The 22,853-nt window shown below is 46.1% G+C and overlaps 1 protein-coding gene across 3 annotated transcripts in view; it reads right to left on the minus strand.

The window, feature by feature from the left end:
• Positions 1-22,853, minus strand: part of LRMDA (leucine rich melanocyte differentiation associated) — a 941,975-nt gene that overhangs the window by 536,548 nt on the left and 382,574 nt on the right. The window lies entirely within an intron of this gene.

The following is a 22,853-nucleotide window of genomic DNA, read 5'->3' on the forward strand; positions in this document are numbered from 1 at the left end:
TCATATATGCCTGCTAATATATTGGCATTTTCCTCAAATAAGATAAATTCAGATATGAGTGATAAAGCTGATTAGAAAATGTTTAATCTAAAGGAGGCCAGTTTCCTATAAGCAGCCGTGGCGAGACTCCGGTGTAAGGGGCCTTGTCAGACGCTATTACAGATCTCAGATTATCTCAAATAACCAATCCTGCCCATTTATAACATTGCCACCCCCCCCCACCGCATTGCTCAATTTCTAAAGTTAAAAAGGTATCTTAATCTGTTTTACTGCGCTCTAAACAGAAATTGCCACTGCTGTATGTTATACTTGAAACGGTGCAAGAAAGTGTAACCCTTTAGAACAGGGGTCGTCAACCTGTGGTCCTCCAGATGTCCATGGACTACAATTCCCATGAGCCCCTACCAGCAAATGCTAGCAGGGGCTCCTGGGAATTGTAGTCCATGGACATCTGGAGGGCCGCAGTTTGACTACCCCTGGTCTAGCTGGTGTGCGGGGGGGAGGTAATGTTGGCAGGGTCTGCTCAGCTACTTTAAAGTGGTTCATTTATTCAGAACAACACCCCCCTCAACACTTGAGGTTTCCAAACCTCTCTTCTCTATTTATATAACTCTCATATTAAGCTCCCGCCTAACGGCTTTGGAATATCCAAAGGAGGGAGGTGTGCTTCGGGTCAGTTCGGCCACCGAGGCAGCCAAATGGAGCCGAAGCTTCCTTTTGGTGACCCCTTAAGGTTTTGAAAGGCAAGAGATTTCAGAGGGGGTCAGTCATTCCCTGACTCTTCATAGCAGTTCTGGACTTCCTAGTGGTCTCCCATCCAAGTGCTGATCAGGACGAGCCCTGCTTAGCTTCCGAGATCGGACGAGATCCAGCTAACTTGGGCCATCCCAGTCAGGGACCTTGAGAGACGGGATACACGTATGCAATCGAGTCCAGTAGGCAACTTCTGGTGACTTCCACGTGGGGTTTTCAAGACAGGAGACTTTCCAAAGTGGTTTCCCATTGCCTGCTGCTGGGTAGTGTCCCCAGACTTCCCAGATAGCCCCCCACCTAAATATGAACCATGGTCGACCTTGCTTAGCTCTTTTGTGCTGGGGCTAGACTGGGCTATCTGCTTCTGGGCAGAGACAAACAGAGGTGGCTCAATTGGCTGCCCCTGCATAGTGTCCCTGGCCATCCCTGGTGGTCTCATAACCAAGTCCTAAGGAGGACAGTCCCCGCTTAGCTTCCAGGATCTGATGAGACTAGGCTATCCTTGGCTATCTTGGTCAGGCCCACCTATAAGCTACTTAAGCATAACTTTATATAGCAGACTTGGGGAGGGGGAGGGAGATCGAGCCAAAATGGCTTCTCTAAGGCAAGTTGATTGATGGGACAGTAGAAGAGCACCAGCTTGCAAGAACTTTCCATCTTCCCCAGGCCTGGCTACTAGCACCCTACCTGTCCTCTGACCACCTGTTCACAGTGATCCATGCAACAGTCACCTCCAGACTAGATTTCTGTAACTCGCTCTATACAGGCCTGCCCTTGGCCTTGACCTGGAAACCGTAGCTGGTACAAAATGCAGCTGCCAGGGTCCTCACTGGAACATCTCGGAGGGCCCATATCCACCCTGTGCTGAGGCAACTGCATTGGTTGCCAGTTGCTGTCCGGATCAGGTTCAAGGTTTTGGTCTTGACCTTCAAGGCCCTTCGCAGTCTGGGCCCCACATATCTGAGTGACCGCCTGTTGCCCTATGCCCCCTGCAGGGCTTTTGCTCTACAGGTACTGACTTGTTGGCTATTCTTGGCCCTAGAGAAGAATGTGTTGCCTTGACCAGGGCCAGGGCCTTTTTGGTCCTTGCCTCGACCTGGTAGAATGAGCTCCCAGTCCAGCTGCGGGCCCTGCAGGAGCTTTCTGCATTCCCTAGGGCCTGCAAAACGGAGCTCTTCCGCCAGGTCCATGGCTGAGGCCAGGGCAGTTAGGAAGATCGTTTGTCCCCGCCCCCTGGACCTGTGCCAGTGCTACTGTGGTATGGTGACATCACTGGCCCTCCTCCTACACCCCTCCCCCGCTATTAGGCATATTAGATTGGGGGGAGGAGTGTTGTATGGTTTTACCGCCATGTTTGCTGTGTTTTTATTGTATTTTGTGATGTCCTGTTTTTAATGGGGTTTTAAGGAAGGACTATTGTAACCCGCCTCAAGCCGGCTTCGGGAGTGGTGGGGAATAAATTGCATAATAAAAATAATAATCGTAATAGTAGTAGCAGTAGTAGTAGTAATATAAGCATTATAAAAATAACTCTTTTTATTCTTTGCTCTGGTTTCCAGGGCAACAGGAGAAAGGCAACGGCAAAAGCATCTCAAGGGGAACATGGTGCCTCATTTTTATTTATTTTATTTGTTTTCATAGCCCGCCCTTCCCAGTGGGCTCAGGGCAGGTAACAGCAGGCATGTACATGAGATAAAGTTACATTAAAAACAGCTGATAACAATCAAACCCTTCAAATTGAATTATTAGCTAAATTGCATTAAATTACATTATTAACTTGTTAGACCACATCTATTAGGGTCCCGCAAATGGGGGAGGGGAGATTAGTTTCTTCTGGACAGTTAGTTTGAAGACAGCATGTTTTCTTTTGGGGAGGGCAGCATTGTCTCTGTGTCAATTTTCTGGGCCGTTCTGCATTCGTCCAAAATAGCACAATGGTTACTAATTGAAATCACTACAGTTTTGCCGTTATGCACAACGTCGTTGACAATCTGCAACACTCCTGAAACTGATCCGCAAAAAGCGCTTCATTGTAGCGCTTTCAGGGAAATCCCAAAAAGTGGATTCACCCTCCGGAAAGCGCTACACTCCTGCAACCAATCTGCAACACTAGCGGGAAGGTTCTGTGCGTTACCATTGTTGCGGTTTCTGCAAAGTCCCTCCCCCTGGCTCTCTCCTCTGATCTTCCGGCGAAGCGATCGCCATTTTTTTTTCTCCGAGCAAGCAGAGATCAACGCACCGGCAAGCCTTCGTTTACCCAGTGAGGCTTCCCCGGCTGCAGTCCCTCTGTTTAAAGTGACCAAGCACAAGCATCGCAGAGGCCCGTTTGCTGGTTTATTTTCACTTTATTTTTCACACTGTTTTTGGCCGAAAATCACGCCCGTGAGGGGGGGGGGTTCACTCGGGGGGGAGCGTGGCAACGATGAAACGGCAGCTCAAACATCACCTGCTAGCTGGATGGGTCTCTCCATTGCAACGAATCAACGCATATGCATAACGACGAATTCCACTATTTAAAATGGCGATTTTTCGTTCAGCAAACAATTTGCAACATGGATCCCGGTGCGGAATGGCCCTCTGAGTCAGCCGTTGCCATGTTTTTGTATGGGACTGATCCTGCGTAGAGCAGGGGGTTGGACTAGATGGCCTGCATGGCCCCTTCCAACTCTATGGTTCTATGATTCTACAAGGTACCAAGCACATAACAAGGGACCAAGCCCTATGAAGATAGATTGAGGGACTTGGGAATGATAGATTGAGGTTGAGAGGGGACATGATAGCCGTATTTGAAAGGTTGTCATTTGGAGGAGGGTTGTCATTTGCAGGAGCCCATTGGCTGCAGAGGAGAGGACACACAGTAATGGGTTTAAACTACAACTACAACGATATAGGCTAGATATCAGGGGGGGAAATTTCACAGTCAGAATAGTTCAGCAGTGGAATAGGCTGCCTAAGGAGGTGGTGAACTCCCCCTCACTGGCAGCCTTCAAGCAAAGGTTGGATACACACTTTTCTTTGATGCTTTAGGATGCTTTGGACTGATCCTGCGTAGAGCAGGGGGTTGGACTAGATGGCCTGCATGGCCCCTTCCAACTCTATGGTTCTATGATTCTATGATTCAGCAGGGCCAGGGCTTGGGTGAGTTTGGCCTTCTCTCCTAGGGGCCCAGGAGGGCTGCCAGAGCCTAGAATTCTGGACATTTTAAAAATGTTTTCTTATTTTACTTTTAGCTTGTCTTTGGGCTTGGTGAGTAAGAGTTTGGGGGGGGGGTGAGGATTGGCACAGAAATGCCCCACCAATCTCCCCATGGCCATTCTGGATCCACCTGCACAAAATACCTCTACAGAACCTTGGTTAGGAGTGCAATACAGGAACTGACTCCAATCTTCTTGAAACCTACGGATTATTTTGAGGAGAGGCTACAGCAGCTATCCTGAAAAGCTAGTGCCTCTACCTCAAACCCCACCCCCCTGACCACCAAATATACCCCAGGATAGATTTGCCATTGACTTTAATGGTACTTACAGGGTAGAGATGGCCAAACATTGGCTCCCCAGATGTCCACGGACTAAAACTGTCAGGGGCTCATGGTAATTGTAGTCCGTAGACATCTGGAGAGCTATAGTCTTTGCCATAGTCTATAATGCCCCCACCCCCAAAATCAGGAATCCTGAATATTAACCAAATCCAAATATAGTGGTATTGGGGTTTATGAATTTCAGGACATACTGGGGGCCATTCCGCACCCAGTTTAAAAAGTGAGAGTCTTATCCTTTGCAAACGCCATATTTTTGGCGTTTTGCACGATGTCGTAAACGTCCAGCGTTACAACTGCAAACCGGCAGCTACATCCTCCATTTTAAAGCACTTGCAGGAGAATCCACAAAACTGGATTGCCCCTGCCATGTAGTGCTATCAGGATGAGAGCAGCCAGCAAGACATTCACACAAGACATGTGTGTTACCAAAGTGGATGAAATAGCGAGATCTCCAGCACCAGTGCCTGCCCTTGAACCCCCCACTTCCCTCTCTCTTAACCAGGAACAGGGCTTTCTTTTTTAAAAAACAAATAGACACACAATCACCCAGGCAGAACACAAAATAAACTTTTCCCCACCACTGTGCCCATAAAGCATGCCCCTTCCTCACACACACAAACACACACACACCCATTTTCTTTAAGCTTCAAGGCTCCAGATAGGAAGAGGGATTGCATTGAAAGGAGCCCTATGCATCCATAAATAAAAGCATATGAGTTTAAATGAATAATTCTCATTAAAAAAAATAGCGGGCACTGAGGTCCCTTTAAAAGAAGGAGAAAGGTGATTGGCCGCCTGTCTTGATTGACAGGCGGAAGAGAGGAGCGCATTCCCTTTTTCCGCCATTTCAAGCAGGTGTGTGAAATGCCAGGAAGTGCGAGATGGCAACAGAGGAGCCAGCAGGTGAGGAATTCCAGGAGGAGCATTTTTTTTGTTGGCGTAAGGCTTTTTTTTTTTTCTGTGCAGAATGCGCCTGATATTTTTTGGGTCCAATATACCCAATTCTGGGGACAATGTATGTGTTTGTTTTTTTCCTTGCACGCCCCCACTAAAAGTCACACTGCATTCAAGGAACTGCAGAGCTTCATGGTTTTAAAGAAGCAACTGAGGGCGAACTGATAGCTGATAGATCAGAGTTCACCTCCCGGATCAGCTACGATGAATCCATTTCCTCTGCTGAGGCAAGTTCTTATCTCAGGCAGGCGGTAACATCTGCAAATTAAGACTGGATTGCAAAGCATTTAGCATTTTTTAAAATGTTGTGAGAAATAGAAGTAAAATGGTTTCTCAGGGAACTACAGACTAGGCAACAGCAGAAATTTTTAACAATTAGGAATCCTCCACTTCCTTTGCTGATCCATGGCTTGGTAGAGTGGATGGAATGCTGGACTCCTACCGAGGATGCGGAGGTTCAAATCCCCATCAACCCACAAAGCTCACCACTGAACATACCGCGTGGGATAAAGTGGTAGACAGTTCCGTGCTGTGTATTAAAATGAAATGTGGGGTGCTGCTAGTAGATTAACAACAAATGGACAACAAATGAAGCTGGTAGAGTCATATTATGTGGTTTCCGAAATGTTGGGGAAGGGCCATTGTGCGGATCTGCGGAGTCACGCCAGCTGAAGCCCATCCCCCTGGCTAGTCATGTCTTATCAGATCTCAGACCTAAGCAGGGTCAGCCAAGGGCCTATTCTGCACACAACAGATAATGTACTTTCAATGCACTTTAGAAGCAGATTTTCCTATTCCGCACAGGAAAATCCAGCTGCCAAAGCACATTGAAAGTGCATTATCCTATGTGTGCAGAATGGGCCCAGGTTACAATCTGGATGGGAGATCAGCAAGGAAGTCCAGCGACTTTATGCAGGCGGTCAACGGTAAACCACCTAGGAAGTCTCCTTTTGAAACCCCTGCAGGGTCGCCATAAGTCGGCTCCCGCTGGACAGCATGCTGCACCACCAAGTCCTTTGCAATCAGCGGGCTACGATGGGAACAGCTCTGCCAAAGACTGTGCTATAAACTAAAGCACCCTCGTATTAGTCACCGATTTATAAAGGTAAACATTTTCGAAAGAGTGATAACTGCGCACTGCAATATTGTCCCGTAAGTGACCAGTTGTTCCATCAGAAGGCTGCCACGAGCAGTCCAGGCCACAGTGCTGTGATCCCAAGCGGTGAATAATTTCTTTCCGTTCTTGCTCTCGTTTTCACAGACTTCAGATGGCGCTCTTATTTTTCCTTCTTTTCTGGCCATCCCTCATCTGAGCACAGACTCACACAGATCATTACGCCAGTAGCCACGGAAGACAAATCAAGGCCACATGAAAGATTTCCCCCCTGCATATTTTATTCCAACATTGCTTAATAAAGATTTTGGTCCTATTTAACATGTTCCGTGGCCAAGATGATTTTAAAAAACCCCTGCAAGCCCCCATTTCTTTAACAAAAGATGGTTTTTGTACAAACATTTCTTAAATTACACTTATTGAAAGCATGAAAATGTCACTGGAATATGACAGTTTCTCTAATTATTTAAAACAGCTTGCTCAAATGCTGCATACATAAGCACAGGCATTTATTAAAATATTGGAGTATTTCCAAAAGAAATCTGTCCCTTTCCTATACCGGTTTTCCTAAACAACCCTTACCATTTTATTTTGGAAGTCTTTATTATTATTATTATTATTATTATTATTATTATTATTATTATTATTATTATTATTATTATTATTATTTGATTTACATTTTGAAATTTATTATTTTCCATTTTCAACAACAGGGCAGCAAAATCAACACATCCCCCCCTCCCATCATTGTCCTTTATCGGTATAGCATTTTAAAATATATATATATATTATTAAACGGAAAGGCAATTAAAACTGATGTCCATTTAATAGGACATGCACCACACCCAGATAAAGTTGATGCCAAGGTGACATATCTATTTCTATTGGGTGGTTTTGCTCCATTTTTTAAAAATTCTCCAAAATCCTTTGGAGGAAAAAAAAAAAAGGCAGGGGGCATAATTAAGCTTTCTTTTTGGCTAGTTGGAAATACAGCTGAGGAACTCCTTGGGAATCAGTGGGGCTAATTATTACACCCCCTTGCAGTGCTTCTCTCTAGGAGCCACACCTTTTCACCCACACCCCGTCTTTTCCAATACTCCCATTAAGGCTGTCAAAAGCAGAAGTTTGGGGACCTTTCCCTGTGACCTTGGCATTTCTTCTCAGGCTTAACGTATTGGCATTTTTTCTCTCCCCCTTCCCTCTGACTGCATCGCTTCTCATTTGTCATGATTATTGTTGAATTTTTCAACTGTCATTCCCAAACGTAAATCAATGGTTGTCGACTTCCCCTTTGTCATATCTGCACAGCAAACAGCCTTTCCCTTCTAAATGAGGCTTCCTCCCTTTCCATCCATTAAAGGAGCCTGTCTTTTGGAGAAGTCAATCCTTTGTTAGGTCACTCCATTTATCATTCTTCCAATCAGCACCTGACACACGTATTCAGCCAGGTCTTCAACCACACAATCACTGTTCATCTCTCTCTCTCCCTCACCCCCCCCCCTCCACTTTTGGTAATTTATTTATGCATGGTGTTTTTTTGCCATCCATCTTGGCCACTTTTACATTTTTCAGTGCCCTTCCATTTGGGTCTCTGATTTGCCTAAAAAGAACATGGAGGTTACAGCAAGGGAAAAGGGAAAGCATTTGTGAAAAGAGATGAGCAGCAAACCTGCTTGCTCTGTTCCAAAATAATAATACTAACCCTCTAGCAGACTCTTGTGGGATAAGAAAAAATGGGTGTAGAACAAAAACATTGTTTTAAAAACTGTTACTGAAAAAAGAGTAATGAATCTTATGGCCATTTCTACAAAACATAAGAATTCTCAATAGCACTGTAATTAAAACAGAGGTGGTTGGCCATTGCTGGTCTCTGCATAGCGAATCTGGATTTCTGTGGTGGTCTCCCCTCCAAGTACTAATAAGGTCCAACCATGCTAGCCTGGGCTATTCAGAAGTGATTTGCCATTGCCAGCCTCTGCACGTATACCCCATCTTTCTCCTCACGGGGAGCCAAAGTTGCTAATATGTCTCTCTTCCCCCCCACATTACCTTCAAAGGAGGTATTTAGAGATTTTTATACCATCCCTCTTGAGCTTTTGCTGCATACATAACCCAGCTATTGTGAGCCCAGGGCCTGTTAGTGGGGACTCTTTGAAGGGAGAGTCTTGCCATGAGCTCTCAGCCTCAGCTGGATGTGAGCTTAGCCCAGCCAGATGTTCAACAGGCAGAGAGTTCTGCCTGGCAGGAGGAAACTGAACTGCAGACAGCCCAGAGCTTAGACTCCAAAGTGGTTGCAGAAGCTCCTCGTTCCTTTGCCCAGCCTCCAGCTGCAGTTCTCAGCCCTGGCAGCCCACTTGGCTCACCCAACCAATTAACCAAGGCTGGCTTCATGCCCAAAGAAAGCTCCAGTCTAGAAGACACCACAACAGGTTTGCTAGACAGTTGCTAACTGGGGAAGTCCCTGAGTCATCTCAGGATGAGGATGGAGAGGCTGCTGACAGCCTGAATTAATTTGGGATTAAGAGGCCTCAATTGTTGGCAGATGAATGATCAATCTATTTTCATTGTTTTAATGTTTTTACTTGTCACTGTCTTTTAGCAACGTTGCGAACTGCTCCGAGACGGCTGTGCCAATAGGGGCAGTTTAGAAATTTAATTATAAGCAAAGAAGCAAACAAATAACATAGCGGGTCTGTGTACCCTACAAAAAACTGAGGGGGAGACTCGGGTATCAGCTTGAACAAGACCCTAAATGCAGGGTATAGGAAAGGAAGAGCTAGCAGTCCAAATCCCAATGAAAGCAGGTTTTTTGCTGAATATTTAATTCATTTGTACCCCACCGTTCTCCCCAGTAGGGGCCCAAAGCTTCTTACACCATTCTCCTCATCTCATAGAATCACAGAATCATAGAGTTGGAAGGGTCCATGCAGGCCATCTAGTCCAACCCCCTGCTCAACGCAGGATCAGCCCTAAGCATCCTAAAGCATCCAAGAAAAGTGTGTATCCAACCTTTGCTTGAAGACTGCCAGAGAGGGGGAGCTCACCACCTCCTTGGGCAGCCTATTCCACTGCTGAACTACTCTGACTGTGAAAATTTTTTTCCTGATATCTAGCCTTTATCGTTGTACTTGTAGCTTAAACCCATTACTGTGTGTCCTCTCCTCTGCAGCCAACGGGAACAGCATCCTGCCCTCCTCCAAGTGACAACCTTTCAAATACTTAAAGAGGGCTATCATGTCCCCTCTCAACCTCCTTTTCTCCAGGCTGAACATTCCCAAGTCCCTCAACCTATCTTCATAGGGCTTGGTCCCTCCGTTTTATCCTCCCAATAACCCTGAGAAGTAGGCTAGGCTGTGACAAAGTAACTGGCCCAAGCTCACCCAGTGAACGTCCACTGCACAAGGGAGGATTTGAACCTGGGTCTCCTGGATCTTAATCCAACACTCTTAAACAGCACAACACCTCCTGTAACAGTAATTGGATGGGAGGGAAACATGCACTGATAATAACTACTGCCCCAACACTCTGTTGACATGCCTACATGTATACTGCACCCAAACAGTATGTTAAGAGAGTTGTGTACCCTCCCTCCCTCCTGTGAACGTATGGTTTATTAAGTAGAATTGTAGGCTAAATGCCAATGAAGCTGCAAAGAAACAGCCTGTGAAAGGTTGAAAATCTGTTTCAGGAGCCCAGCCAAAAACCCCACTAGCAGCCACAGACACACAACTGCCCCCCTCCCCGTGTGACTGGCATTATGCCGTATTAAATAAGCAAACAAACAAACACACAACTCCTCCTCCCCCACCCCTGCAATAGGCCCGTCACTGCAATTCACAGCTGCAAGGGGCACAACAGAAGTCAACGGAGGGTTGCAGGGCTGCCCAAATTTGCCAGCGGCCGGCACACGACTGGACGAGCATGCTCTTTGTCTAAAGACCTCAAGGCATTTTTGCCCAATGTCCCTGTCCTTGTGTGACCAGCAACCCACGCCCCAGAGAGCCACAACGTCTACCCAAAACCGAGCGCCTTGCGGAGAATTCGTTGTTCGTCTACATCAGGGGTAATCAAACTGCGGCCCTCGAGATGTCCATGAACTACTCTTCCCATGTGCCCCTGCCAGCGAACTCTGGCAGGGGCTCATGGGAATTGTAGTCCATGGACATCTGGAGGGCCACAGTTTGACTACCCCTGGTCTACATGAATAAAATCATCATCTTTGTCTCCTCCTCTCCCCACATTTTTTTTTTTTTTGCGTTCCACGGGCTCTTCCCCACCCCCATTTAATGTCTCTAACTTTATGCCATGTTCCTTTCCTCTTTCAGCACGGCTGAGCAGGGCTGACAGGCGGATTCCTTTGCTTTTCAGGGTATTAAAGCCACTTTCCCGCCCTGACAGCCTGTTCTACTCTGCCACCTTATAGCTCCGGCTTCACACTTCTCTGGGCAGCCACTGCTTCTTGACAGACCACTGTCACTTCCCATCATCCTCTCTGTATATCCTGTTCTCTCCCCCTCAGCACGCATCCCGACTTTCCAACCAATGCAATTATTTTTTTTGACAAGCCATCCATCAGCTTTAACTTTAAAAGCACTTTCCGCTGATATCCATTGTTAAATCCCTTGCTTTTTATGGAGCTTGCATGAGAGAATATGATATCAGACATTCAAACTACCAAACCATGTAAATTTACTTTGTTCTCAGCTATGTTTCCAATTTCACGTCCAATTTTTCGGTACATTATGCGTAGTTGTTGTGCTTAATATGATGTTGTCAAATCCCATTAAAGTTCACTGCATTGCGCGGCTTTAAAAACAGGTTACAATTTGCATTCTATAAAGAAAAGGAAGGAGTGCAGTCTGAAGTCAAACTGAATCTTATTAAAATTATCTGTTCAATTGTTACATTTGTAAGATGGAGTAATTTTGAGGCATTAGCTGAGACACATATGAAAATGTCAGTGTGCCAACTAATGACAATGAAAGCCAAAGGAATATATCTTTGAAACTCAATAAAGCTCCTTTTGCTGGTGACATAAATTTGATGATAATCCGAGGAAATGAATAAGAGACCATACAGTTTGAATAGGAATTACCTTTTTCTATTAAATCAGTTTGGTGCCTTTCCACTCGGCCTACATCTTGGTCCCTAATGTCACAAAAAGTCTCTCTCTCTCTCTCTCTCTCTCTCTCTCTCAGCGGACTGAAGAAATCCTTCCCCGAATAAATTCCTCTTGAGGAATATTGTCCGTGTTAAATTCACAGAAGATTTCAAATAGACACAATTTAGCAACACGAAAAGGATTAATCTCTCTCTAGACATTCTTATTGGGATGGGCAGATACGGAAATTTGCTCATAGGGAGCCTTTTTGACAAATGAACACATCCAATTTGATACATTTCCACAAACAAGCAATATTTATAACGTCAGAAATAGCTATCTATCAATAGGAGAAACTAATTTAAACCTATTACGAATAAAAAGATTCGCACTTCAGATTTCAAAATGGAGATTTCTTGTATGCCCCACATTGCGGCTTCCGAAAATGCCTTTTCTCTTCCCACGCCAATATTTAACAAGGCCGCCTCCTGCACAGGTCTATACTGTACGAAAACCCATTCAAACAAACGAGATGATAGGCAACTGGTGAGCAGTGGTGGATATCCGTTCTGCTCACAGCCCAGAGAGCCATCCCCCAACAGAGAGAAAAGAACCGGTCAGAACTTCCACCCTACTTGGAAGATCTTCGGCAATCGCGAAAGCCCGAGGCGGACAGTGCCCATGCTGCCCCTCCCCTACGCATTGTGCCATGCTGGCCGCCTCGGGTTTTCACGATCACCAAAACGGCCAAAGTGCCAAACCCTAGAGAGGATAGCTCCCTGTGGGACCCCACATTCCAGGGTGTGCTGCTGGGAGGTTCCCTCCCTCTCTGTCCCCAAGCTAGGAGAAAGGACTGCAGCCACTTAAAGACTGCACCCCAGATCTGTGCCCCACATTGGCTAGGCATTGGGCTAATAAAGCATGATCAACAGTGTTGAGCGCTCCTGTTATGCCTAGCAAAAATAACAGTGCCAACCTGTCTAGATTTAGCTGCCTCCAGAAATTGCTTGTAAGGACGATGAGAGCTGTCTCCACCCTGTGGCCAGGTTGGAAGCTGGACTAGAATGGATTGAGAGCTGATGTTACCTCCAGGAAACCCTATAGCTATCCCACAACCATCCACTTAACCCCCTTTTACCCAGAGACAGCAAACGCAAAACGGGGTGTTACTTGGCCAGGTTGGATGGGTCCAGTCCCAATTTTTTCCAAAGTGGCCTGACCACGGCCTCCTTTAGCCTCACTAGGAAGGCCCCTGAAACTAGGGATAGGTAATAATCTCTCAGAGGGGGCCCCAAATCTCGTCAACACCAGCTTTCACCAGCCATGAGGGACATGGGTCAAAGGGCACATGGCTGGCCAAACAGTTCCAGTATACATTGGCCAAGGAAAGTGGACTGTTGTGGTCCAGAATAGGTCCTTGAGATGGCCAAGGGGCTTCCAGCTCCCTAACTGTACCAAACTTCTAGCAGAGCAAAAAGATTTTCTCAGGATAAAAGCTTGCATAAATCTCACAAGTGATGTCCAATTGAGCAATTTAGGATGATCCTTTGGTTAAGGATGTCAAGGATCAAATTGTTTTGAATAATTGTGCCGGGCATGGACTAGCAGAGGCAAGAGGGGCCGCGAAATATTCCCTTTTTGTGGCCATTACTACCATCTCATGAGCATTCACAAGTGCTTATAAGGTGTTCTTGAAGTTCTAGCCATCTCGGTTCCTGTTTCCGTTCACTCTGCTCCACCGTGTACCATGGAGTTGGCTTTAGACGGGAGTGGAGAGGGCATCGGGGAGTGATGGCCCCAGAACAATGGTTATGCCAATCTTTCATGAACATATTGACCGACTCGCTGAGGGGCATTGGATCTTGCAGAGCCACTTACTGCCCAGTGTTACTTTGCCCCACAGATATTTCTCTCAGCCACTATTAGTTAGAAGAACAAAACACACTCAAGAGGTTTGCTTGTGATCATGTGGAGGAAGAATTACCCAAGCGTATGCAAGCATTCCACCTCAGCCTCAGCCTCCAGTTCTTAATGCTACATATCTGAACACTGACAGCTGTTACTCAATAGAATCATAGAATCATGGAACCATAGAGTTGGAAGGGGCCATACAGGCCATCTAGCCCAACCCCCTGCTCAACGCAGGATCAGCCCAAAGCATCCTAAAGCAGGGGTAGTCAAACTGCGGCCCTCCGGATGTCCATGGACTACAATTCCCAGGAGCCCCTGCCAGCAAATGCTGGCAGGGGCTCCTGGGAATTGTAGTCCATGGACATCCGGAGGGCCGAAGTGTGACTACCCCTGTCCTAAAGCATCCAAGAAAAGTGTGTATCCAACCTTTGCTTGAAGACTGCCAGTGAGGGGGAGCTCACCACCTCCTTAGGCAGCCTATTCCACGGCTGAACTACTCTCACTGTGAAAAATAGTGAGGTAATGTTACGTTCCGAGAGTTCAACCCCATTTGGGTGAAAAGGCGGCACAGCGATGCTTAAAAGAACAGAAAAACTATTATTGAACTGTTGCCATCACACATGATACAACCTCAAGTGCTGCACATTTATCTACTTTTTATGGATGCCTCAGGATTCAACAACAACAAAAAACTTTCTCTGCTTTTTTAAAAAAGCTTTGAGGTTATAAAGATGTTAGGCAGAAGAAATATTTCCATCTTCCATTATGTTCTTTTTGGGGGGGGGGAGAATGATTTCTTGAATGACACCATGTTATACTGGGTAGAAAGCTAACTTGCCCTTTGGAGACCCAGGTTCAAACCCAGCCCAGCCATAGTACTTTGGGGGTAATTTGGGGCCAATTGCTCACAGCTTCAACCCAACTACTTCCCAGGGAGCAGGAGAGAATGGTTAGCCTGCAGTCCTTGAAAGTAGCTTGGGATTTAGAAAAAAAGAAGATAAGCCGGTACCGGGGAGGGGGGGAGAATCAACCATTCTGATACTTGTAGCATCTTTAGGCTGAGAGAGAGGGAGAGCATGCAGTTCATTCAAGGTCATTAAGGGTTACTGTATCAGACCAGTGGTCCGTCTAGCCCAGGGATCGTCAAACTGCGGCCCTCCGGATGTCCATGGACTACAATTCCCATGAGCATTTGCTGGCAGGGGCTCATGGGAACTGTAGTCCATGGACATCTGGAGGGCCGCAGTTTGACTACCCCTGGGCTAGCCAATCCCTTCCCTTTAAGTGCCCAACATTTTGATCGTAAACTACACCCTGGTGTTGGCGTAAAGTGGCGTTGTATGGCCAATGCAGTTGCTGGTTAACGTCACCCGTAACCTTCATAAATGGGTTTGTAATGAGCAAACCTTGTTGGCATGCAGAAGGAATGATTGATGCCGGGTATGAGTGAAATGAAGCCGCAGTGACCATCTCAATAACACGAACAGCTGCTAAATATTCATTTAGCCGAATGAGTTTAGAAAACTTTGAGCAGATTGCTTTCACAAGGCTGCTTTCAACAAAAGGAAACATAATTAACGAGCTAATATCAGCATGTGTCTGGCTAAGCTAATGAATATCAAATTACACAGAAACCTGTATAAATCATCATTATTCTGAATTTTAATTGAACTTGCAATTAAACATGACAAATTTTATATACACTAAACCTTTAATTTATACGTTCAAATATGGAATAATTTATCATTTTTAGTATTTCATAGTTAATTTCCCAATATGTACACTTCTAATTAACAAGGAGAGGCTTAAAGAGAGAGAGAGAGACAGCAAAAATGGCTTGAACAGCTCCCTTGCTTACAGAACACTCCAGTTCTGCAGACTGAAGTTTTGCAAGGTAAGAACTTTACAGTGAAATTCAGCCATGGGGCAACCACATGTTTTCCCTGTAAACTAGCATCTATAGCAGGGGTAGTCAAACTGCGGCCCTCCAGATGTCCATGGACTACAATTCCCAGGAGCCCCTGCCAGCGAATGCATTCGCTGGCAGGGGCTCCTGGGAATTGGAGTCCATGGACATCTGGAGGGCCGCAGTTTGACTACCCCTGATCTATAGCATGAAGGCGAACACAGAACTTCACCACCATTAGATGAGCAGATAAGGTGCTTATCGATAAGCACGCAGTCTAGCTGCCTTCTGTAAGGACACAATATAATTGCTGAATTCACTGACAAACCCCCATTACTTTGGGTGCAAACATCCGGCAATTCAAACTTCTCTGCCTGGCCACAAACAAGTCCCACTAACTTCAACGCAACCTTTGGGCCACATGAGGGCCTAAAACCTAAAACGCATGTCTCTTAAGGAAGACCACCTCATGGGAACTGATGCCTGCACTTTGGGCCCCCCGAAACAGAGAGGTGAACCCAGATATTTCCAAGCCAAAACTACCTTGGTCAGCTGAAATGGTAGTCAGGATTCTAGAAAACTGTATGCTGATTCCCCGGATTATTTGGGTCCTCCATTTTAAGGCTCTTGGGCCTGTTTTTATTCAGTTTTTTTTCAGGTTTGCCAAGCAATGGGATCAGATGACAGAGGGAGCCCTTGAACTGTCTGTCCAGTCATAAGGATTCTCATAGCCCTCTATGGCAGTGGTCCCCAACCTTTTTAGCACCAGGGACCGGTCAATGCTTGACAATTTTACTGAGGCCGGGGGGGGGGGGTAGTCTTTTGCCGAGGGATGTCACCACTGCTGCCTGAGCCCCTGCTCCACTTGCTTTCCTGCCATTGCCCTGACTTCCTGCCGCCCACTGGGGGGCGCTGCCAGCAGCATCTGCGCAGTGCCATGCGGAGGGGGAGCTCCAGCCATGGTGGCCGCTGGAGAGCACCAAAAGTGAGCCGGCGGCAGAGTGGCAGGGCAGCCCCCAAGGCAGCAGCCGGGGAGGAGGACGAGGAGGAGTCGCGGCCTAGTACCGACTGATCCACAGATCGGTCCCGGTCTCCGTCCGCGGGGTTGGGGACCACTGCTCTATGGCATGGGCAAAAGAGGATGAGAAGCAGGTCTGCCTATAGTTTCAGAGACACATTTTAGGGAGTGCCCTCAGTATTGCTGCTATTCTGGGCTGGTCTGGCTTTCATGTTTCTTCTGTGATTTTTATGTGCTTGCCTGGCAATGTTGTAGGGAAAGTCTTTCTTTCTTTCTTTCTTTCTTTCTTTCTTTCTTTCTTTCTTTCTTTCTTTCTTTCTTTCTTTCTTTCTAGTTCTTTAAAAAAAAGTTGTCTTTGTTTTTATCATCTGGATTCAAAAGGATTTAAAAGGCTGGTATCATTGGGGTTGGCTTGTTAACTGCTTTGCATTTCAAAGGGCTCGTGCGTCTAGGGTGGAGATTTTCCAAGTTCTGTTCCAAAATGTTTCTCTGTTTGCATTTGTCTCATTCTCGTTTTATAAGGAGGCTATGGTCATTTTAAAGATCTTTTTGTCTTGCGCGTTGGTTGCAGTGCTTTTTTAAACAGATTTTTTTTTATTTTAAAAGAAAAAAGATAAACATGTAAGAAAGGTACAGGAAAGAAAAGTATAGTATATGAGAAATCATAGCATTCATTACTGTACATTAGTATTTATTTATTTAGATGTATTTATTTATTATAACATGTATTTAAAAGCCATCAAAAAGCAAAGGATTTCTCTCCATCTTTCTTCATCATAATAGTTCTTACTTCAAATATTTTATAACTAATCTATTTTGTGAATATATTATTTTTCATCATTACTACTTATTCCATGTTATATATTTATGTATATTTATTAGAGTTGACAACAGACTAGTACAAAAAATATACAACACAGTATGTACCTACCAAAACATACCACTCAAGTACAAATTATTATTATTATTATTATTATTATTATTATTATTATTATTATTATTATTATTATTATTATTATTATTATTATTAAATATTTTGTGGTAAAATATATAAACACCCCCCCCAAAAAAGAACAAAATCAAAACATTGTCAAGTGCTAAGCAATGGAGCTTCTTGTGGTGCAGAGTGTTAAGCAGCAGAAATGTTGTCTGAAGCTTTGCCCATAAGGCTGGGAGTTCGATCCCAGCAGCCAGCTCAAGGTCGACTCAGCCTTCCATCCTTCCAAGGTCGGTAAAATGAGTACCCAGCTTGCTGGGGGGTAAACGGTAATGACAAGAAAGTCCACTAATGAAAGCACAATATCCCATGGACCATTCCTAGAAAGCTGCTTCCCCCCCCCACACACACACACCCTTTTTCACTGCACAATCTTCTGTGGACTTTTAAAAAACATTCTAAATTGAGTGCTATAGTGCCCCATGGAGTCAAGGCATCTCACTGGTGCTGCTATAGCACTAAAGCGCTAGGCTTAGAATGTTAAAACAAAAACCAGCCTTGGAAGAAGATTGCTTGGTGGGAAAGGGTGGAGAGAAAAATTGTACCACTTCAAATGACCATAGCACTTCAGAGACAAGTCATTAATGGAAGGCTGTTCACTGCATGAAACCCCCATCCCTGTATGGCTTTACTTGAAATTGGGACAATAATGAATAACATTGTCATGTTCCAGTCGAATACCCAATAAGCAACCCTTGGTTGAAGAAATCTCTTTATTAAGGGGTTAGTGAAACAAGTATATGAAGACTTTGCCAAAACATGGGACAGCAAAGACCCACCTAGGCCCCCTTCCCAAGCACCCCTTGGTGCCAAAATTCAGGGGCAATCAGTCACTTTCCCATTGAACAGGTCTGCTAAGGGAAAAGGGGAGAGGAGCACTGTCTACTCCTACCCAGGGTCAAAAGGTAGTGGAGAGGCACCAAGGAGACTTTACTGCCAGCCTCCCAGGGGTTACAGAGGTAGAATAATATCGTTCTTTGGTCAAACACAGCTAGCAAAACAGCCATTACAAAACAGGGTAACTCCAACATGGAAAAGATCAAATAAGCGTGGGCAACACAAGTACAACACAGGTCATAAAATCAACAAGGCATGAACACGTGACAACATGTTCTTGACAAACGTACCGTTTAGACCAGGAATATGAAAATCTTCATACGCATGTAGCAGATCTAGTGGCCGCCAACAAATGGATTAGACCAGTGGTCCCCAACCCCCGGTCCGGGGACCGGTACCGGTCTATGGATCAGTCGGTACCAGGCCGCGGTTCCTCCTCGTCCTCTTCCCTGGCTGCTGACTCAGGAGCGGCACTGCCACTCTGCCGCCGGCTCACCTTTGGTGCTCTCCAGCAGCCGCCATGTTATGGCCAGATTTGCTTGGAGAGCAATCAAAACAAGGAAGAGCTGGTTGGATTTGGAGCAACTTAGGTAGCTTGAGATAATGCTTGTGAGTTTTAAAACCAGAATTATTCTTATAGGTGGAATGTTTTTATCTTTTATAATATTTAAGTTATCAATGATTCTTTATTCTTTTATCAGATTTTTTTATGTACCTTGTAATTTGACTACTGGTCTAGTACCGTAATAATAATAAAGACTTGACTGGCTGGGGTTCCCCCTCGGCATGGCACTGCATAGCTGCTGCTGGTAGCGCCCCCCCAGAAGGTGGCGGGAAGTCAGGGGCGCCAGTGGGAAAGCAAGTAGAGCAGGGGCTCAGCCGGTGGTGACATCCCTCGGCAAAAGACTCCCCCTCCCGGGCCTCAGAAAAATTGTCAAGTGTTAACTGGTCCCCGGTGATAAAAAGGTTGGGGACCACTGGATTAGACGACTCTTTATTAACCATGTTGGTAACCACTGGCAAAAGTGAAAGGAAACTCACAACGTATATTGACTCATTTTGCACCTAACCTTCCTCCGTACGGGAACTCCTAATGGCCTATTAAAGGCACAGTAACAATACACACTAGAACAGGTACAGCCAGTCTGCCATGTCCTTGGCGTTTTGCTTTCAACACACCTTGATTCTGAAGATCTGCAGATTGCACAGCGCCAAAATATTTTCAAAGGGTTCCCAAAACTGGTGAGCCTAAGGTGGAGGCTCTCTCAGAATTACCTCCCACAGTCCATATAGGAAACACAACACATTCACTATGGTTACCTGAAGGAACCGTGGAAATATCCAGGTAGACAAAATACTCTGAATAGACGAGGTCTGATGTTGTGGAAGGCATGGAGAACTACCCCCCCCCCCAACACACACACAAAAAAGAGACCTAGAATGGGCATTTCTAGCACACGCATACTCATACCCACACACATGCCACTAGAATCATAGAATCATAGAGTTGGAAGGGACCTCCTGGGTCATCTAGTCCAACCCCCTGCACTATGCAGGACACTCACAGCCCAATCGCTCATCCACTGTAACCTGCCACCCCCTTGAGCCTTCACAGAATCAGCCTCTCCGTCAGACGGCTATCCAGCCTCTGTTTAAAAATTTCCAAAGATGGAGAACCCACCACACTGATGGTGTAAAGATGATTTGATCTCCTCCCCCACTCTTGTCCGTGTGGCTGAAGCAGGATCCAACCGAGACTCATCCAGAGGTCTCCAAGACAGAACTTGCATGCTAAATACCTCCGCTCCCCCCCCCCACACACACACACACGCCCAAACACACACACACTGGCTGTTCAGGCCTGGAAAATGGCAGGGCAAATATTTTCTCAATTTATTAGATAAGGCAGAGTGGAAAGAGGCACCTCAGAATTTACAGCTGAAGGCTACCGGTGAGTTTACAACTTGTGAAATTGTGGCAGTCGGGTATTTTCTCATTACCCGGCCCTTCCAGCAAGGATCAGGGATGAAGGCGGCACGGCATGGCAGTGTGTTTGTGTGTGTGTGTGTGTGTGTGCGCGCGTGTGCGCGCATGCAGTTTTTATTTATTTATTTTCCAGAAACTGTCTCGCCACTTGCTAGTTAAACCTTGTCTCAAGTTATCAACCCTCTCTGGAGAGATAAGCTTCTTCTCACTTACAAGATGTCACTAATAATCGAACCTCCAAGACTCCATCTCGCAAGGAGACTTCAGGAGCCGCACAGGTCACCGGAATTAACTGCCACCGGCCCTGGCGGAAAAGCTCAGCTCATCAATCCAGAGCACCTCGTGGTAATTAGAATAATGGCTTTGGAAATTTGAGGCGATGTGGACTCTGTTTTATTGCCATAAAAGAGCTCCTGTTTAAAACAACAACAAAAAAGACGACCGACAAAGAACAAAACCTTTTGGCGTGGAAGGGAGCGGGGGAAGCGCTGGCGGGGTTGTCCTGGAGACGCAGACAAACAATTCCCTCGCCGTGACATTTTCAATGTCCTGCAGAAGAGTAACTGTCCTCTTTAGTGTGGAGCGGTATGAAGCTTATTTATGGCTCCAGGGCTCACAAGGATTGATGACTGTCGTAACACGCTGTCAAATCCTTTACTGACGCATTCATTTTTGGGTGTTGGGGATGGGGGGGAGCCTCTAGAGTGGCAGAAATAAAATGGAGATAGAAAGGATAAAGTCTTCCTTACTGGATTCTAGCAGGACATTTTGGACCTGAGTGGAGGATAGGCCTTGGGCACCTGTATGTAGACCAGGGTGTGAACTATTCTCTTTGGCTTTGCTTCCCTATTCCTTTGACTTTTGGCCCGTCTTGATCGGTGACCCGGTCATCCGTTCCATTGACCTCTCAAGCTCACCGCAGTTGGGTTTCATGGCTACACCAAGCCTCATTCTGGCAGGCTCCGTAACAGGAATGGTATCCTACAGTGACACGGGGCAGGGGTACAGGGACTTTCTTGTGAGTGGGTGGGCAGAAGGGATTGCGTCAGGTTTTTCTGGCATGCCAAGGTAAATGCCAGTTGCCACTTTGGGATCGGAAAGCTAATTTCCTCCAGGGAATTTCCTGGCCAGGGATTCTGGTTTTGGGCAAGGGTGGTGGTGGTGGTGGTATCATCTGGGCATGGAATTGGGGTCACTGTGGGTGGTCAGGCAGTTGTGACTTTCCTGCATTCTGCAGGGGGTTGGACTAGATGACCCTGAAGGTTCCTTCCAACTCTGTGATTCTATGAGAAGTCCCCCAGAAAATCAGTACCGTTAAGAAGTCAAATAGCAAGACATTTCAAGGGCTGCAAATAAAGAGGCCACTGAATTTCCACGGGGAACCTGAGGCCAAAGTCCATCTGCAAGTCCCCGTGTTCTGATTCTTGCTACGATACCAAGTAGAAGGCCGACACAGACATTGAGAGCTCTGGATATTGACATGAACCATGCGACCACAGGCTGCCCTGTTCTCCACTGTCCGCCACGTACCACAATCCCCTGGTGCCAGTCTCGCACACCGGTCTCCCTCACTTCTACGACCCTTAATAATATTTGAAAGTAGGTCTTTGTGTTGTGTTAAGATGATTAAAATGTACAGCCAGTACGTTCCTCAGTGCGCCACATCAAAACTCTCCAAAACCAAACAGATTTGTTGATTTTTTTTAAAAAATAACATGAACACTGGCAGTCAGTTTTAATTTATTCCTGGCTATCACCTTTTCTTCTCCTATTAGAAGATGCCAGAATACCAAGAGAGTGTTGAATGAAATACCAGACGCTTTTATTAGAATCATCCACATAATTTGATAACTGACGCTATTTGATTCCTGACTTTTGAACTTTGACTCAAAGCTCACTCACTGCAAGAGGAAATCTCACAGATTGGGTTAGCTTTTTTTTTTAACGTACAAACACTTCCCGCCAAACTGCTTTGTTAGCCATAATTAACATTTGTGTTTGCAGGAGATGGAGAACAAGACGGGGAGTGTAGAAGGGATGATAAAGCTGCTCACATCTCAGCATCCCAAAGCGAGGCCTTTTAATTTCAGTTTAGGAAGTCCTCCCCCCACCCGAACATAGACAATAGGAATGAAATGTATTTTGCCACTTCCAGCCCAATCTCATCCATGAGAATATAGAAGAAGCCTTCAAAGAAGGGAGTGCCACAGAATATCGGAACTGCTATTCTACGGGGAATCCCCAGAGCGTCTCTAGAAAGCCTCGGATTTAGGATTAACTAGCTTCAAAGCCTTTTCCTAAGAATGGGCCCTGAAAGGGCCCCCTCCCCAGGCCCCTAGCCAGGCAGCTTAAGGTGGCTTTGGGCCGCAGCTCGCAGCCGGATCAAGTGGGGCGGGCGGGGGCTGGGCAGCTCATTAGCAGGCCCAGGACAGAGCTCTTTAGCAGGCAGTCAGCAGGCCGGGAGACCCTTGTGAGCAGGCCCAGCCCAGCAGGCCAAGAGGGCCTCGTTACAAGTCCTCCACCACGACCCTTTGCCCAGGGCCCTTTCCCCTTACCTGCTGCTGGCTCCAGGCACTGAGGCACGTCTGAGAGCAAAGAGGCTAGAGTCCAGGGATGGAGGGCGGGAGCTGCAGGGGCCCTATTCCAACTTGGGCAGCCGGACACGTCCCACCCCCCAAGCTGTTTCACAAATATATAGAGGAACAACAATGGATAAGGATACATGGGGTATAAAATCT

This window comes from Paroedura picta, chromosome 7, assembly GCF_049243985.1.
Source record: "Paroedura picta isolate Pp20150507F chromosome 7, Ppicta_v3.0, whole genome shotgun sequence".
Taxonomy (NCBI): Eukaryota; Metazoa; Chordata; class Lepidosauria; order Squamata; family Gekkonidae; genus Paroedura; species Paroedura picta.